Source organism: Tauraco erythrolophus, chromosome Z (assembly GCF_009769465.1).
Source record: "Tauraco erythrolophus isolate bTauEry1 chromosome Z, bTauEry1.pri, whole genome shotgun sequence".
In the NCBI taxonomy this organism is placed as follows: domain Eukaryota; kingdom Metazoa; phylum Chordata; class Aves; order Musophagiformes; family Musophagidae; genus Tauraco; species Tauraco erythrolophus.
In genome coordinates this window covers 56,801,036-56,817,048 of record NC_141496.1, presented here as the reverse complement: position 1 = coordinate 56,817,048, position 16,013 = coordinate 56,801,036, and positions in this window count along the sequence as shown.

Here is a 16,013-nt window from a genome sequence, read left to right as displayed (position 1 = left end):
AGCCATAGGAGATGGAAAACTGGACCCACACACCAACTCTGTCCACCATTTGCTTTTGTTTCCTCTGGCCTTTCACAGTGTGGACGCTTCCCAAGGCTAGCGGGACTCAGTCAGTAGCACTGCGGGAGGGAAGCAGCCGTCACCTGCGGAGTGCCCAGTGGGGCTGGGAGACTGGGGGGTCTCCTTCAGAGCCCAGAGACTGGCCAGAGGAGAGGGATGGTGAATGACAAATGGACACATCTCCTTTCCCACTAAGCTCTGCCTACCTTCATCTCCTCATCCTCTGCCTCTTGCCTGTCTACACTCATCTGTCCCCCGCCTACTCGCCTCATCCAACACAGAGACCCAGGTGCACTGGCCAGGCAGTGTGCCACCACTTATTCTGTTGGGTCTCAACTGGATCCTGAAAAGGCATGGGGCTTCCCAGTGCCAGCGAGATGTAAAGTGGCCTCAAAAACCTACAAAAGCAGCTAGCGCTGGCTTGGGGAGTGGGAAGACAGGGCAATTGTTGTGGGCTAAAACTTGCCAGTTTTACATAGTTTTTCATCCCGAGGAGTTGCAGTTGGAGGGCCAGGAGTCACTCTGAGCAAGGTCTGGTTAGGAAGGTCACCACAAGCAGTGGTGTGAGCCCATGATATATGGACCTAGCTCCAAGTAGGGCCATACAGACGGTCTGTCCTAAACCTCTGGATGCTTTCCATCTGCATCAGACAGGCAGCGTGCTGGGCAATGCCAGGGCACTGCGGTCCAGCACAGAAAGGTTAGGCTTCTGTAATGCCAGGCTGTGCTTTCCACAGGGACAGTTTTGCAGGAAGAAATCATCAACCTTGGTGGTACAGGTGGTCTTCCTATCAGCTAATGGCACAGCTGTAAGGCCGTGCCTGGAGAAGAGGTGGCATCCTTGTCCAGAAGAGGAGGGGGTCCGTGCCAGCGTGCTCACCATCCCAAGTGGGAAAGAAGTTTTCTTGTCCCTCCTGCCTCCCCGGGAAATGCTGCATAAGGAGTTTTACATCTACCCAAAGCACTCGGTGAGATATGAGCAGCTTATTATCTTTAATGGCTCTGACATCACTATCAGGCAGGGATTTACTGAAAGGATAATGGGCTATTGTTTGCCACTGCCTTTAGCAGTAACCCCGTGGTGTGTGCACACCCAGACACATAACGCAAGACATTGCACGGCCTCCATCTTCACCTCGGGGCTACTCTCCACATTTTTTAAACCACCCACTACTTTAGTGTCTGGAACTTGTACTGGAAACAACACTTACTCTCCAAGCATCTTCTTCTTAGTGGGTGTAATGGAAATACCAGATTCTTTAGTGGCTGAGAAAAGTGGAGAATTTTATTCTTTCTTGTACCAGAAATACCAGAAGACATTGAAATTTTCAGTGGCTCAGCACACGCAAGCATATTTCTTCTGGCTTTTTGTTTGTTTATTTTTAAACTAACGTCCCTAATCTTCCAACCTAAACCAATTTTCAACCTATTTAATTCCTTTATTAATAAAATAAAATATTCCCAAGTCTATTTACTGTAATCAAAATCAGAATGCACATTGGCATTTGGGTGGTACTTCTAATCTGTTTTTCTCCTTATGTAATGACACACATCCCTGTTCAATTAGGTGACTCATCATACACTTCATCAGCAGTGCGCTCTGAAAAACAGAGCAAAGTGCATTCCTAACAGTTAAATACTTCTTTAAAAAGTTATAAACAATCAAGATTGATAGAAAGGAACAAGGTTAAGCCCCATTTGTGCCATTTAAAAAGATGGCGTGGTATATTTCACCGCAGCACTCATTTTAAAAATGGCAGCACGGTTTGTGATTCATACCCATACCCCCCTCTCACATAATCACATGTTTAATTCCATTTAGCCACCTACATACTTTGGCTTGCTTTTCACCTTTATTGTTCGCTCTTTCATGCTTCGCCTGGGCTAATGTGGTCCCAGAGCTCTTCTAAAGTAGCAACAAAGACATATTTATTTATTTATTTATTTATTTATTTATTTATTTATTTATGAATGCCGTTTACAGAATGCCAGTTGTTTTTGAAGTTTAATGCACAGTTAGCCTGCTAATACGTAGCCAGAAAAATCTAACTCTGCTTAAAACACAGCAGACACGTTTAAGAAGAGGGATGCGTTTCGTGGAAGCCACACGGGAAGCAGCACAGGGAGGACATTTGGATGCACTCTCTTTGCGGTCCTCTCCCAGTGCACGGGGACCTGCAGCCGCAGCCAGGTCACACACATGGCAAATCCCAAGATGGCAACTCCGTCCCACAACCAGCCAAGTTACCATCAGACTGCTCAGTTAGTTTGGCTTTCCTGTGCAAGTGGGATTCAGAAGCTGCTTTGTGGGAATACTCTTCCATGAAAGACCGAGGCCTGCCTGCAGTCCCGCATGAGGAGAAGACTGGTTTCTAAATCCAGGAGATTGGGTATTGTCATTATTAACTTCGGACCCTCCAAAACCTCAAGCCAAACCATGCAGGCCATAGAAATCAAGGCTTAGGCTTTAGTTTTAAACAACACAAGAAATCAGAGCACTAGGCTGATATTCCCATGTTCCTCCCAGAAGCTGAATTTGGAGGGTGCTGGGCAGTGGACCGTCCAGCCACCGTGGGTTCGTTCCCAGGTGCAAGGCGTTGCAAGCCATGCAAAAAAAAAAAAAAAGCCCATGGATGCAAAAGCGTGTGCCTTTGTCGCATAGCTGTGTATCTAGTGGGAAGAGAGCCAGCTTTCAGTTTGCTGTAACATGAAAAGAAGTGCTTCTGCAACTTTGAGAGTTAAGTATCCAGTATGTGTAGGGAATTGAGAGGGACAATGTGTGATTTCAGTTAGAGATTTGCCCAAAGTAAGGTGGGATAAAAGTCAGATCCAGCCATAAGGATTTGATCTACAAGACGAAAAGCATTAGAGAGCTGTGACAAGTTCAACAAGTGATTCCTGGATATAATTAAGATATTTACTTAAATATAACAGCTCGTCCTTATTTTTAAGTGATCAACGAAGAAACAACCATTCAATACTACAAAGAATTCAGAGAATGAATAATGTTAGGGTTAGTCTTGTGTGGAGGAAGGTGCCAAAACGCTAACAAATATAAAAATCACAGATACCGGAGCGGCTCAGAAGATCTGCAGAACAGATTTCAGCAATCCTGTCTGAACTGCTCTGCTCCGCTAATAGACAGACCCTATTTGAGCAACTTACTTGTTTATACCTTGTCTAGTGAATTGACATGTTATTCAGATTTAAGATGTGGAAATTAATTGTAATATTCTCTGGGTGCGTTCATTAAAACTGATTTAACTCATGGATTGCTCTTGAGTAGTGTCTTTGGTTTACTGCTATCTCTTTTCCTGTGGCATTGCTTCCCCAAGGCTCTCTGTGGCTTGTGCTCAGGGACTGCCAGCTTGAAACCCATACAGTGGGTGAGGAACGAATGGCAGCGAGCTGACAGCACTGGTCGAGCATCGCTCTGAGGGTGCACAACTGCACAGACTTCCTGGACTTTTTCTGATGCACAAATATTGGTGTTTGGAAGAAAGGATTATCAAAAAGCAAATAATAGGGTTCAAGTTAGTGAAGCCCACAAATTCATCACACTTATTCACGAAGCATTAGTGACTTAGCCGTGCTGTCATGGAGCTTTATTCTAATTAGTCAAATGTTAACCTTACCTCTAGCTTACTCTCTTTTGGCTATACCATGTAACATAGGTTAAACTTACTTAGCTAAAGCCTAAATACAGTTTTTCCAGTGAATAACAGAGAGTTAGATCAAAACATTCAGTTGTAACGTTCTTAACATTTTTTCGATAACATGAGAAGAAATAATGTGAACCTCAGCAAAGACATCTAATAACTCAAACTCATAGAGCTTCCTGGAGAGTAACTTTTAACAAACAACAGTAGCTGACAAATTTTCCCCAAACAGGCTGCAGTGAGGTTTATTCCTATTAAAATACATCAAGTGAAACTGATCAAATCAGGCTGTTTGCTAGATTCGTGACTGATGGAAATGTTTTCTGTTCTTACCCAGAGTAATTCTGCAAATTTCACTATGAGTGAAACTAAATTGTGCATCAGTGGAGGTGGTAGGAAAGCTAAAGGTCAGTGTTCAAATTCAGCAGCTTCCTAATCTACGGTGCATCTAGAAATCAGCCCACCTTGAGAAAGAAATGTGTCACCAGTCAAAAGGAAACAAAACTGCACAAAGTAGAACATCTGCATTAAGAGACCACTTGAGAAGTTCCCCGCACGAGCATCACAGCTAGGCTGAACCAGAACCCGACAGCTGGAGAGGGAGCCTTTCCAGGCCAAAGGGCTCTTCACTCTTATTTCATCCCATTTCTTGCAAGTCATCATTGTGCCCAGGGAGGATTTGTGTAACAGGCAACTTCTGGATCTTAATGGATGCTTTTATGTTAGTGCTGTTTGGATGAAACTGGTGCAAACCATGCATTTTTCTCAAGATACAAAGGGACATTCATAGGAGAGGTTTATTCACCGGAGTTTCATTGCAAAACTAGACTAAGAGGAAGAGAGTGCTGGTACAGTTCGTCATCAGATACAGTTTTAAGTGTGAGATGGTGGGACAGGAAGCATCACCTCCTGCTTTCTGCAGAGTATGCATTCAGTGGTGCAGAAAGGGGAATCACTGATCAGAAAAAGAGGGTGGAATGCTGAAGTTAACATAGACACAGTAAGCAGAAATATTACTCTGATTAATTAATTTTAAAAAAGAAACATCAACTCTGAAAGGAAAAAACTAAGAGATTTCCATTGTATGAGCTTTAGGACATGTTTTGACACAACAGTGATAGAGGATAATTTTAATAAGCTCGGTGAAATGACATAAAGACAACAACGGATATTTAAAACTCAAACAGTGTCACAACTGAGAAGAATGTGAGAGCTGGAGGAGCTTTCATTGCTGCATTGCTATGCTTGGCAATATTAACAACCAACCAACCAACCAACCAACCAACCAACCAACGAACCAACCAACCAACTAACCAACCGCCCAACCAAAGGGTAGAGCTGAAGTACCAAAGCAGTGAGATAAAGGTGCTAGAGCTCCTGAGGGAAGAAACCCCATGGGGATGCTGTGTGGAGGACTCTGTAGCAGAAAGAAGTGCCATGTCGCACACACAAAAATTATGCAATAATTAGAGGAACTGAGGATAGTTAGAGAAGAGTAAATCTAAAGTATATACAGGTCAGAGAAGCTGGTAAGTAGAGAGAAATTAAGAAAAGTTTGAGCATTGCAATTCTAACAGCATGATATAGTTAAGAAAGGCCAAATTTTTAAAAGAAAAATGGAAGTACACCATCCAGAAGTATGTTCAACCCCAGTTGGCAACTAAGCTCCACCCTGCTGCTTGCTCACTCCCTCCCAGTGAGATGGGGGGGGAGAATCAGAAGAGTAAAAGTGTGGTAAAGACAGTTTAACAGCTAAAGCAAAAGCCACACGCACAAGCAAATCAAAACAAGGAATTAAATCACTCCTTTCCATCACCAGGCAGGTGTTCAGCCATCTCCAGGAAAGCAGGGGTCCATCACATGGAACAGTTACTCAGGAAGACAAACCATCACTCCGAAAGTCCCCTGCTTCCTTCTTCTTCCCCCAGCTTTGTATGCTGAGCACAACATCATATGGTATGGAATACTCCTTCGGTCAGCTGGGGTCAGCTGTCACAGCTGTGACCCCTCCCAACTTCTTGTGCACCCCCAGCCTGTTCATTGGTGGGGTGTAGTGAGGAGCAGAAAAGGCCTTGACTCTGTGTATGCACTTCTCAGCAGTAACAAAAACATCACTGTGTTATCAACACTGCTTCCAGCACAAATCCAAAACATAGCCCCATAGTAGCTACTATGGAAAAAAATAATTCTATCCCACCCAAAACCAGCACAGTATGGAAACTCCTACCTTAGAATCATAGAATCATAGAATCATAGAATCACAGAATCATAGAATCATAGAGTCATAGAATGGTGAGGGTTGGAAGGCACCTCAAAGATCAGCTAGTTCCCTGCCATGGACAGGGACACCCTCCACTACACCAAGTTGTTTAATGCCTCATCCAGCCTGGCCTTGAACACTTCCAGGGATGGAGCATCTACAACTTCTCTGGGCAACCTTTGCTCAGACCTTCTGCTCTCTGTCCAGAAGAGACCTGTTTAAGACGTAGAGACAATTAAGTGCTTCGGGTGTTAAGAGGTGCATCTCAACACACCAGATCTGCACATTTCACGTGAACTCACTGGTTGTCCCTTGGTTTTGGTGAGCCACCTCCTGACTGGAGATTTTAGGTGAGCTCTGCCTGGTGTTTCTGATTGTACCGTGATGCTCAGCAAAATCTGTAGGTTTCTGCTCAGTTATTATTTACCTTATGTCATGGTAAATAATTTACCTTACCTTATTATGCACCTTATTATTTATTCTTGACATTCATAGCTGCAGTACTGGTAGCAGCTGGGTTTCATGAGGTCTAGCATACCAGCAGGAAAAGGCTTCACTGAAAAAAAAGAATCCCTCAGCTATCAATGAGCTCTGCTGTGGTGCTGCAGTATGGTAATCATACTAGAAAACTGCATAGCCTAGACACTGTGTGTGGCAGGCACCTTTTTGTACCAAAAAAGACTATCTAAAGCACCTGTGAGGCAAACAGCTAGAAATCATCCCCACTTATGAGAGCATGTAATGGAAGTGCCTGAAGCTTCTGACCCTTGGGCTACCCAAGGACTTGGAGCCCTGCTCACCATGAGAAAATATCTGCAGAGACATTAGCCATGAACTGCTCTGTGTGCGTAACGAGGGTTCACATCTGCTTGGTACGAAACAGGCAGAATAGCATCCTCCGGCAGTCCTGTGCCCTCAGGATGTGCCTGGCCTTGACTTTCTTTGCTCTGTGGCAAAAGTGAGACTGTACAGCAGATCAAAGAAGCCCTAAGAAAATCTCCAAGAGGCATCTGTTCCAATTTTACCTCCTCATTATGGTATGATCCACTGCTACATGAAGTGAAAGCCTAGTTGATCTAATTTTAGGGTACCACCTTGTTATCCTGCAGATGCCTGTAAGCCACACAATATGATTCCACCAACCAGGTGGCAGAAGAAGACAGGTTTTTTTTTCTCTCCCTGAAGTCAATTTTTCAATGTGGTTGCTGCAGTTGTTTTTCAGCTGCCTCTGTAGAGGGAAGACTCTGAGTGAAATAATTACAGGCCTTCTCTGAGCACTTTGACCTCCTAGAGCACAGAAAACACAACAGAGCATTCACTGATTTATCTGTGCAGATAGAAGCAACTGAGAATACATCGAAGTAAACCCCTTCCTATTTCCCACTCTATATTAACTTGGAGGAAGCTTTTTCCTACTCTGTATTTTGCTGTGGTGCGCGTTATCATTGCTAAATGTATGGTGACCCAGCATTTACCTCAGTAAGTAGCTCTGAGACCTTTGTGACTTTTACAGCTTCCCTGTAGGAATTTTATAGCTCCAAACAGATTGTTCCAACTCCAGTGGATTTCTGTTGCATCAGAGGCCCATTGCATTCCTCCCTTGTGCTTGCAAGCACTAATTTCATTAATGAGGAATGTTCAGCCATAAAATAGACTGAAGAATAACATTGTGCTTTTGCAAAAGTAGAGACTCAATTCATTCTATTGTGTAAAGTAACTTCCCAATCAACAGTTTTAGTAAGAAAACAAAACATAATTATCTGTTCCACTTATAGCCTTCTGAAAAGAAAGTTTGTATATGCCCTATGCAAAATTCCTCAAAGTTAGCTGACGACTCTTTGAACACTTTGTGTGATGGGTATGCATATGTACAGGTGGCTGTCCAACCAAGCAGTGTGTGGGAGCCTTAGCCTCTGCTCAGCCCCAAGTTTACCCCACCACTTTGCGCTAGATATGGTCTACGCAGACAAGAAATGCTGAACTTGGTGCAAGGGTGGCTGGGCATGGTTCCTGGACCTGAGTTACCCAGAGATTGTGTGGGGTGACCACACAGGCGCTCTGGCTTGAAGCTCCGGCGGGCCTGCATACTGGGCAGTAGACATGGATGGTATTTCCAAACTAGAATGTACAAATGTGTTAGCTAGCAAAGTGTTAGTGGTGATCAGCAAATTTAGGAGCCCTACCTATGCCACCCAAGGAAAGTTCATAACTATCGTCTGGTCCACAGAGCAAAAAATTCAGTGTTTCTAAGCTGGTGTGTAGGCATGGAGAGTTAGCCCTTTTAGCACAGGTGGAGCCACAATCTTTAAAACCCATATATTTTAGTTGATCTTAGTAGGTTCTCAGCTTTCCTAGATGTTTTTCCATGATGGCAAAAAAAGGGGTGGGGGGGTGGTTTCCAGCCATGTTAGCTCTGTGAAGTTACAGCAGAAGCAATCTTAATCCTTATTAACAAGCTTGTAATGAAGCTAGGATGCTTGACACCAAGTTAGCTGACCATAAAGGGCCTAGGTTTCCCCATATGCTTTACCTTGGCTACCTAAGCATATCTTAAATCAGTGGCTATACACATCGGAGTCTCCAGACAAGCAGAGAAAGTTATACCCACCAGCCCTCTATCCCAGCATGACAGGCCTCCTCCTTAAAGGAAAAAGTACATAAAGGATGTGGTTACGTGGGGATTAAAATACAACATGCAATTCTGTGTCAGTTTTCGACCTCTGTTGGACAAGATTTCAATAACATGATCGTGCCAATGAAAACATAATTTTGCTGCCTTTCTGTCCTGGAATGGCAGGAGTGGGGCTTGGTATCAGAGCTTTTCTGGTCAAGAGCATTGCTGGGAATAAAGGCATCAGTGGATTTGTGCCAGCATCCAGATTCTGATGGAAAAGCACATAGTATTGCTGGGATTTGCAAAGCACCTGAGCTGCAGGAAGGGGAGATGCCCCAGCCACCGTCCCCTGCTGCGGTGGCCCTGGAGTTCCACGCTGGAAGCTGTCAGCCACGCACGGTTTGCCAAACCTGCACTGTGGCATGTGAAAACATGAAAAACACGTTAGCCTCACAGACATAGCTGCGTGTGAAAAGACTTGCAGGCAGAGAGGGCTTTTGATGCAGAAGACTTTAAGTTGTCATTAATTACAGAGATATTTTTTCTGTCTCCATTATATCCAGAGCTCGTATTACAAGAGATAATTGCTTCTGAAGTGCATTTAGGATGTAAAATCGCTACACTAAAAAGCAATGCACTAATAAAGTGCTTTTTTCTGGTACTCTGTACATTAATGCCTTTTTGAAATAAGGAATTGCTCTGTGCTTCATGCTGATAGATATATATATTTTTTTTTTTTTTTGAAAAAGATTTAGTAACTGGTTCCCAAGGAACTGTGATCATTTTCTGGTTTCTGCTGTGACCTTTCCATCGTTCCATCAGTTGACTCTTCTCTCAACAGTGTGACTATATTGTGTCCAAGCTGCACTGCAGGAAAAAAGATAAGTAGTCGCTCTGGTTAATAAGAATGGAAATGCATGGGATTTTCTACTGACATAGAAGATTTTCTTTATCATCTTTTTCCAGACAAAAAACCTCCTAGCAACATGACTCATACTGCAGGCAAGAAGGAGTGGTTTATGGTCAATAGCTCCCAGGAAAGTGACGACCCCGCCATTTACCATATTGTCCATTGTGGAACAAAAGAGAAACACAAAATTGTTCCCCTCAGTTTCTCAAAACAGTGCAAATGTGGCATCAGGTCTCAGTTGAGTCCTCAGTGCTCCTTGGACCTCAAATCCAGCAAGGCATAAAAATAAATGTCACTTAAGCTGGGAAAGCAGGAGAAGGAGAAGAAAGAACTATTTGTGTAGCCATTGAGGAATGTTAACATGATACAATTAATCAGATGTATCTCTCTGCACTTCAGCAGGAAGAGTATTTTAAAAGGAACTAAAAAATGCTGTTGAAGATATGGGGAGATGGAAACGTGCTGCATATTTGATAAGAGCAGGGAGTGTACTCAACCTAAAAACCCACCCAATCTTTCATTTTCCCTGAGCAAGAACTAAAGCAGGCACTATTATTTTAATCTCTTTTTTTTTTTTTTTAACTCTTGTTAGCACTGAATAAATATGTATTTCCAAAGACTGTGAAGCAACTATAAAACTGGCATCTCCTAGGAAGGATGACTTCAGTGTGAAAGCACAGCCCCTTCCACCTCTCCGTCACCCACTGCTGCTCCCTGCTAACCTCAGCTCCACGACCCCCAGCATAGGTTGTGCGCACCTTCCTTCTCACACCAAAACGCAGCATCCCATTGAGACATCAGCACAGACCAGGCCAGAAAAAGGACTTTTCTAGACAGGCTGACGATTAGCCCCAGCTAAACTGCCTAGGTTTGCAGGGTCCTGGCTATATCTTTGGCTCTCGCAGTCCTGTGCAGACCACTACATGCCGTTAACCCCAGTGCACCCAGTGATTGCCCCCCGTCCCCTGGCTCCTGCTCCCATTGCTCCTCCTAAACTTTCCAGTTTTAGGGGCTGGTGTTTTCATGTGTCAACTATGTTGGAGTTCCCAGACCGCTTACCATGCTGCTATGTATCTGCCAGAGCTGGAATAATTTCAGTCCCAGTTGACCGAAAAGCTTCACTGGAGACGCCTCCACTCTGGCTTAGTCCTTGGTGAAGAACATGTGCAACAGGTAGAATTTCATAAGCAACCGATTTGAAGCTCCCACAGAAACCACAGGTACATTCTGGGAGGCGTTGTAGAGTCTGCTCAATGAGGAAACCAGTGCTAAATATAACAACAAATTGCTGCTTAATGAGTAAGACTTCATTCGGCAGAAAGGATTCCTCCACTGACTTCATCGGCATAAACACTCCAGGTGTAGGAAGCCTTGTAATGGAGAGGGTGAGGATGGCAAGGCGGCAGGGTGGGGTTTGGGGGGGGGCGGTTTGGAAGTAAATAGTCTTAATTTAGTGTCAAGAAGATCCTTCAGTATTTTCAGAACCTGAACAAGATCATGTATTTTCTCACAAGGATAGGAAAATGCTGAAGCCTTAGACAGTTTTTTCGATGTGGCAAATGCAGTGGAAGAAAATACGTTTATTGCAAATGATTCCTATAGGAAATAAATGCATCTCTGTAGGAATAAAATCATGTTGCAAATAATACCTACAGGAAGACACGTATAGAACAACTGATAATGAACAGCATGATTTACTGAAAAAAAAAAAAAGATTAAGAAGCTTTCAGGAGGTCTTGTGTGAAAAAGACTAAGTATCTTTTTGTATTTGGAAAATAAACGCTAAAGAAAGATGAGTTGAAACCACTACTGCTGGTATTCATGATGCAGTTGGCAAATGGCTTAGGAAATCTCTAGTTTTACGGGTTAAAGTAGAACTGGGTGTCAAATTTTCTCTTCAGTGGGGAATCCTGTGCAGGGAAGGTGAAGTTAGGCACCCTGCAGTGCCCGATGTCCATGCAAACATCGATGTCCTCCCCTGCTCTCTCAGGAAGTTTGCTCTGTTTGCCTTCGGTTGGTATGTGATGCAAATTGGCAGCACTCGTTCCTGCTCTGTGTGTAGTTGCAAGCTGAAATAATAGCACGCAGGCCTGAAAAACAGGAAACCTAATTATTGGAACACTGCAATTAATATAATAGGGTGATTGAGAGCGCAACTGGTAAACAACTAGATAATGGGCCAATGAGGAGGAAGTCTGGAGTCCATCAAAGGACCATCTGAGGCCTCCACAACACGTATGCGTTATTTTATGACAAAGACATCCAAATATAGTACTCAAAGACGTACAGCGTGAACTGAACACAAGGTGCTGCTAATGACAGGTGCTGGAGTACACGCTTAGCATAAGGATAAAGTAATTATCCAGTTAAAAACACATGCCAAAAGCAAGATAGACGGTAACAACCCAAAGGCATGAAGCAGAGCGTCAGGGCTTGACTAAAGGTAAGCCCTGGGCAGGTGGTGATGTGGACTTGCCCCCGTGGCTTTCACCTCATCTATCAACGGCAGGAGCTGCAGCGAGCGCGGCCGTCGCTGGCCATTGGTGCCCGGTACATGGGTTTCTGGCTACCAGCCTCTCCACCCGCCCAACCAAAGAAACTCCAAAAACCCACAGCTTTGAGTGCCTCCCCCAGAGAGCAGCGGGGGAGGAGGGGAGGTAGCCGCTGTCCTGCCACAGGGCTGACACCATGAGTCACTGCCGTAACAGTTCATCACCGCCAGTGCGTGTGAGAGGGAGGAAAGATGAGAGCTAGAAAAGAGGCAGCAGAGGACCAGGTCAGGAAAACATGCAAAGACAGGGCTATACACCACCAGCCAGGGTTAATCCCAGCAGGATTGACACTTCTTCCCCCTCCTGTGTTCCCCAAAACTTCAGCAAACTCAGATTGACTACCTAAATGCACACGCATGGCGAAGAGTGGTTTGTGCAGGCGCAGCGGGAAGGAGTTTTTGTTGTCACAGTAAGAGCTGCCGCGGCATGTCCATGCCACGTCTGTGGGGGCTGCAGCCTTCTCACAGGGCTTTTGCTGAAAACACAGGCCTGGGGTGCATGAAAGCAACAAGGCATTTTCTGCTTGGAAAGGAAAGTACCTTTCTCTCTAAAAAAAAAAAAAATGTAAATGCCAATATGGCTTGATTAACCCCAAAGCTGTCTGGGTGAAGAAGCTTGACCCCGGACCCAAGCAGACAGACTGCTGCCCTTGGGGCCGGAGGGTCTAAATTCTGGCTCTGAGCACATTAGGGTATCGCCTTCTTTCCTTTTGGAGATGCTCCTTGCTGTGCGGATGATTTAGTACCTGCCTGAAGGCAGCGTGGCAGGCTGGGTAGGCAGATGGCTCGAGGCGTTCACCTGGGGCACGAGCATCGAGTCCAAACCTGTGCTCCAATTAACATGTGCCCACACGGAGTGAAACTGTCCTGCTCCAGAGGCTGGGGGTGATGCTCAGGCCCCGCAGCTGGGGCAGGGCAGGGCTCTGCACCACTGTAGTCCGCTCCCCCTTCCCTCCCTTTTTTCCTGCTAAGCTTTAGCATTTCGATGGTTCATCCTCCTGCAGAGTGGGAAGACAACTGGAAGGCTGAAAGAAATACTCAGAATGTGAACAGCACGCATTTTAGAGGTCTTACTTACCAGCAGGGAAAACTTAGATGAGATACAAAAGCCTTGGAAAATTGCATTTCATAAAAGGAAGATAGTTGCCTTAAAATGCTTTTCAGGATCAGTGAAATTAAGTAAGAAGAAAGAATTTGTGGAGCAGTGCTTAACTTTAAAACACAATACATTATACTTAGCCTGTCACCGGCCTTTCTCACTGAGGGGTTAAAGCACCTTTTCAGAGAGAAGGAAGGTTAACGTAATTTATACTAGAAATTAATATTATTATTATTATTATGGCAGAGAAATCAGGGCAAGTATTTTTATTCATGCCCACATTCTGGCAATGACAATTTACTTTTCCAAACCCGGTGGGACCCTGCCGAAAAGCTGTAAATGATATTATCAGCCATGCCCCAGCAAATTGGTGCTGTGCACACACAAGCAGGACGCTGGCAGGGCAGCTGCACAAAGAGAGCTCGAGCAGGATAGCGGGAAGAGCCGCTTGACATCCTACAGCCTTCTGCATTGCTTTTCCACCTGCAAGGTAGTTGCCAGCATGCTAAAGCCGGTGGGGTTACATGAGGGATGGATTTAGCTGTTATCTGCAGAACTTTTCGATAGCCGTGTTGTTGCTATCACTGTGTTGCCTCTTGAAGACATTCATAGCATATGGGATGTACTCAACACACGAATCCTTCAGTTAGTCACCAAATGCTGTGAAACTTGTAGGTGGCTCGATACTCAAGCAAACAGCACTTGCAGCTCCCAATTACTAGCAGGATGCTGTGTACAAGCCCACAGTGTACTTGAGATATTAGTAGATAATTAGCGTCGATAGGGAAAGTTGAAACATTTCGGATTTTTCTGTAGGTCTATGGCTAACAGATCTGCTCATGTAATGGCTAGTTCTGAGCATATTTATAGTACCAGGTCTTCAGCTCTTTAAGGTAAAGCCCATCTTTTAGCATGGGCATAGATAGGTCCCAACCAAAGCAAGCTCCTTACACGTACAGGTTCCCAAAGTCTAGCTATTGTAATGGTTATAAATTAATTCATAAAACACAAAGTTGTCTCATCAGATTAGGTTTTGTATAGAAATGTTAACCTCTGAATAAACAGTATGTTATATTGATTAAAAAATGCGTAAGCAGAAGATTTCAGGTTGACAACTCCCCTTTGGTAGGATATACGAAAAGGAATATAGTGTATGATAGAGCCTATGTCAAAGAATTATTTAGCAAGTCCTGAGGGGAAAAGAGATCATATGAGCAACTGGGAAAGCGTCATAGGAAAGCAAGGGGAATATCGTGCAATATAGGTTATGACAGCTGGGACTGAGTATGTTATTTCAGATCTACTTAAATTGGTTCAAGATAGCTTTGCCTCAGACTGAACTAGAAAAATAAATTGGGAAGGAGCTGCTTCTCCAGCTCTGAAGAGGGTGGGGAAAGCCAGGTGGCTTGGGATGTGCAGAAGGTATTTTGGGAGTTACGGATTAAAAGAAGACAGAATTCTTGCTACTGTGTCATATTGCAGGGACAGTTGCCATAGCACCATTTGCTGCTAAGAATAGATTTCTATAGCCCAGCAGCAGGTCAAAATATTTATAAGAGTTAGGAATTTTTTTTTAGGGCCAATTTGAACAAAATACAGGAACTGCTGAAAAGCACAAGATGTAACTCACAAGTCTCAGCCCCAAACTAGAATGAGGTGGGGTGATTCGGAGACAGGCATTTGGTGTTTGACATGAGCTTCCACGAAAATCAAAGTAGTTGTGACACTTGGTCCGTCTTGCCTGAACATTGTATTGGAAGACAAAGAAACAGAGCTTGGGTTGTGAGGCATCCCATTTTAAAGAAGATTTTGTAAAACAGAGGGATGAGTGAGACAGAACAATGATCTGAAATGTTTTTCCTCTCTTCCACCGACTTTTCCTCCGTAGGGAACCTGGCAGCTCTCTGGACTCCCTATGGTGCAGAACAGAGATTTCTGAGTCCGAAGCAGGACAGCTCTGCAGTTGTTTCCGAAACGCGGCTGGCAACATCTGCCCCAGTCAGAAGCAGGTCAAAGGCACCGTGACACAGCTGCCCCTTTCAGGCACAGAAATAACTTGCCCCAAAGCAGAGGTTTGGAGGCAGTAGCTGGAGGCAGATTGCCTAATTCAGCTTGCCTTGTGCATTGGTGCAGCACAGGAACCGTTCTTGCTCCCCCAGCAATTATCAGGTAGAGTTAGAGAGATGTTGAGCAGCACGAAACAGTTCCCAACACTGGGGTGAACCAGAATATCTGACCAGATATCTGCTAATATCTGACCCTCCTCAATGCAATGGATCCACCTTCCCTGCCTCACCTATGTTATGGCTGCACACCCAGGGATGATTGTCAGGGCAAACTCTGCACAAGCGTCTCTCCTACGGTGGAGCAGTGCTGAAAGGTGGAATTCAGACTATTCTTCAGGAAGAAAAACAAAAGGTGATTACAGTCTCCATAAAACATCCTCTTTTTGTCACTTAGGACACTTCTGACATAAGACAGTATTCATTTATGAGAATCAGTGTCACCCCTCTTCATACATTTGATTAAATCCAAGAGACTTATTACAGAGGCAGGCAAGCTGTGGGCAGAGGATTCTGACTTTTTAAGCAGTTCTGGGGGATTATTGTGCTTTATGGAAATATCAAAGAATGGGAGAAAAGAGTGAGCAAGAAGGAAAAGGCAACGACAAGAGTCTGTCATCTTTAGAGGATATCAATTAAGCACACTGACTCTCTGCAAAAATGATGATACACTCTCTGCCTCTGAGCACTACTGCAGAACAAGTAGCTATTTCTGTGCAGGGTGTCTGCTAATTGCTTATCTACCACTCTCAGAAGATCGTCACTTTGAAACTTGGGTGTATAAAATAAATGAGAAG